Raw genomic sequence first — 3,848 nt, 5'->3', positions numbered from 1 at the left:
TCTTTTTCTTTCTCTATTTTTTTTTTGTTTTTTTTTCTGCAAGCTTTTGTATTCACTGCTTTTTCTTGCTTCAAGAATCATTTTTATGATTTTTCAGATTATCAATAACATGTCTCATGTTCATCATTCTTTCAAGAGCCAACATATTTAACAGTCTTAAACATCAAATTCAAAAGACATATGCACTGTTCAAGCATTCATTCAGAAGACAGAAAGCATTGCCACCACATGTAGATAATTAGAATTTATCTTATTAAAAACTCGAAAAATATTGCCTCTTATTCTAAAGAAATTCTTCTATTTTATTCATGTTTAATGATGATGATAAAATTAAATTATAGCTTAATTGGAGATAAAATCAAAGATATAGATACTAATTACTACTATATGACTCCTAAGGTAAAAATAAAAACAGTTATCACAGAGTTAAGGCTAAGATTGGAATTTAACAACCTTTGTTCTGGGAAGTGGATGTTCCTCTAATCTGCGGGGTGCTTGGTCCTTCAAGAGATCATTTCTGGCGCTTCAATTCCCTTAAATCACGCCCTTGCTCCTCCTGTTCTCTAAGCAAATAACAAAGAATGCTACTTTGTTCCTTCTGTTCTTTCTTTATTTGTTCCTGGATCTCCGGATATTCGTCTTCTTTCAGATCGAATTTAACTTCCGGGATCACTGATCTTAGACCCATTATTTTTTAATAATGGTCTGAATGTTCTTTAGTTAAGAACTTCCCATGATTCCAAAGTGGTTTTGGAACACTCTCTTTCTTGCCTCTTGGAGTGGGTTGTTTTCCTTTAGGAGCCATGATCTTAGTGGGTATGGTTTAGTGATCACGGATAAACACACCAAACTTAGAGGTTTGCTTGTCCTCAAGCAAAAGAAAAGAAAGGAGAGGGATAGAAGGAGAGCTAGTGTAGGATGGTGGATGAGAGGAAGGAGGCCGAATGGGTTTTTAAAAGGGAGGGGGTTTTTGAAAATAAGGAGAAAGATAAGATAGAAGATATGATTTTAAAAAATAAGTATGATAAGAAAAGATATAATTTAAAATTGAAAAGATATGAAAGATATTTGAAAAAGATAAAATTGGATTTTTGAAAAAGATAATATAGAGATTTGAAAAAGATATTGATTAGTTGAAAAGATTTTTGAATGAAGAGAGATAGATTTGTTTTGAAAATTTTGAAAAAGAGTTGAATTGGATTGAAAAAAAGGATTTGTGCTTATGGATTAAGTTACATTTCATATTTTTAAAGAAGGGTTTTTAGAAATTAGGGATTTTAGAAATCAGGGTTTATAACATGTTTATGCAAGAAATCATGAATTGAAACATGAAAATTAAGATTAAAATGAAAAATATGAAGAAAAAACGAATTTGCCTCCTCCCCACCAACCTGGCATTTGAACGCCCAAACGCTGCATGTTTTGGGCGTTCAACGCCCAACTGCTGCTTCTCCTGGGCGTTCAACGCCCAGCTGTTGCTTCTTTCTGGCGTTGAACGCTAGGAACTCCTTTGTCACTGGGCGTTTTTCTGAATGCCCAGGACGCTGTAAATCTGGCGTTAAACGCCCAGAAGGAGCTTCTTTCTGGCGTTTAACGCCCAGATAGCTATCCTTACTGGCGTTCAATGCCCAGTGGATGCTTCTTTTGGGCGTTGAATGCCCAAAACAGACTATTACTGGCGTTTTCTTGCCAGTGAGCTCTTTTTCTCTGTTTTGTATGCAGAATCCTTCTGTAACCCTGTGAACTTATACAATTGACTCTTTACCTTAGTATCAGTGAACTTTATATAAACAAATAAAATCAAGAATAGGGCAAAATTCTTAGAGGAAGTGATGCCCCATGGCTGGGTTGCCTCCTAGCAAGCGCTTCTTTATTGTCTTTAGTTGGACCTTGCTGAGTTTTTAATCTAGCCTCAGCCTTGAGCACTCTTGCTCAACATTGCCTTCAAGATAGTGCTTGATTCTCTGTCCATTAACAATGAACTTCTTATCAGAATTAATATCTTGAAGCTCCACATAACCATATGGTGATACACTTGTAATCACATATGGTCCCCTCCACCGGGACTTCAGTTTCCCGGGAAATAGCCTGAGTCTAGAGTTAAACAATAGAACCTTCTGTCCTGGTTCAAAGATTCTAGATGACAGCTTTCTGTCATGCCACTTTTTTTATTTCTCTTTATAAAGCTTGGCATTTTCGGAAGCAGTGAATCTGAATTCCTCTAGCTCATTTAGCTGAAATAATATTTTTTCTCCAGCTAATTTGGCATCAAAATTCAGGAATCTGGTTGCCCAGTAGGCTTTATGTTCCAGTTCCACGGTCCGGTGACATGCCTTACCATATACAAGTTGGTATGGAGAGGTCCTTATAGGAGTCTTGAATGCTGTTCTGTATGCCCACAGAGCATCATCCAAGCTTCGTACCCAATACTTTCTACGGGTACTTACAGTCCGTTCCAGGATTCTTTTTAGTTCTCTGTTAGAGACTTCAGCTTGCCCATTTGTCTGTGAATGATATGGAGTCGCCACCATGTGGCGAATCCCATACCGGACCAGGGCAGAGTAAAGCTGTTTGTTGCAGAAGTGAGTGCCCCCATCACTGATTAGTACCCTGGGAACACCAAACCTGCTGAATATATGTTTCTGGAGGAACTTCAGCACTGTTTTAGTATCATTGGTGGGTGTGGCAATGGCCTCAACCCATTTTGATACATAGTCGACTGCCACCAGAATATAAGTGTTTGAGTATGATGATGGGAAAGGTCCCATGAAATCAATACCCCATACATCAAACAACTCAATCTCCAAGATTCCTTGTTGAGGCATGGCGTAACTGTGAGGCAAATTACCAGCTCTCTGGCAACTGTCACAGTTACGTACAAACTCTCGGGAATCTCTGTAGAGTGTAGGCCAGTAGAAGCCACATTGGAAGACCTTGGTGGCTGTTCGCTCACCTCCGAAATGACCTCCATATTGTGACCCATGGCAATGCCATAAGATCATTTGTACTTCTTCTTTAGGCACACACCTACGGATTATGCCATCTGCACATCTCTTAAAGAGATAGGGTTCATCCCACAAGTAGTACTTTGCATCAGTAATTAATTTTTTCTTTTGTTGCCTGCTGTACTCCTTGGGAATGAACCTTGCAGCTTTGTAATTTGCAATGTCTGCAAACCATGGTGTTTCCTGAATGGCAAACAAATGCTCATCAGGAAAGGTCTCAGAGATTTCAAGAGAGGGGAATGACGTCCCTTCTATTGGCTCTATCCGGGACAAATGATCAGCCACTTAGTTCTCTGTCCCTTTTCTGTCTCTGTAAACTGATATTTTTCCCAGTTTAAAACCAGGTTGGTCTCTTGGCATCTTTTCAGAACTAGTTTCAGGTGATCAAGACAGGAGCTGAATGAGTCTCTATATACTGAGAAGTCATCCATGAAGACTTCCAGAAATTTTTCCACCATATCAGAGAAAATAGAGAGCATGCATCTCTGGAAGGTAGGCCTCAGAGATTTCAAGAGAGGGGAATGACGTCCCTTCTATTGGCTCTATCCGGGACAGATGGTCAGCCACTTGGTTCTCTGTCCCTTTTCTGTCTCTTATTTCTATATCAAACTCTTGCAGAAGCAACACCCATCTTATGAGTTTGGGTTTTGAATCCTGCTTTGTGAGTAGATATTTAAGAGCAGCATGATCTGTGTACACAATCACTTTTGATCCTATTAAGTATGTTCTAAACTTGTCAATGGCATAAACCACTGCAAGCAATTCTTTTTCTGTGGTTGTGTAATTTTTCTGGGCATCATTCAAAACACGGCTAGCATAATAAATGACATGCAGAAGCTTGTC

The sequence above is a fragment of the Arachis ipaensis genome, chromosome B04 (assembly GCF_000816755.2).
Source record: "Arachis ipaensis cultivar K30076 chromosome B04, Araip1.1, whole genome shotgun sequence".
In the NCBI taxonomy this organism is placed as follows: domain Eukaryota; kingdom Viridiplantae; phylum Streptophyta; class Magnoliopsida; order Fabales; family Fabaceae; genus Arachis; species Arachis ipaensis.
Note: the sequence above shows the minus strand (reverse complement) of the source record.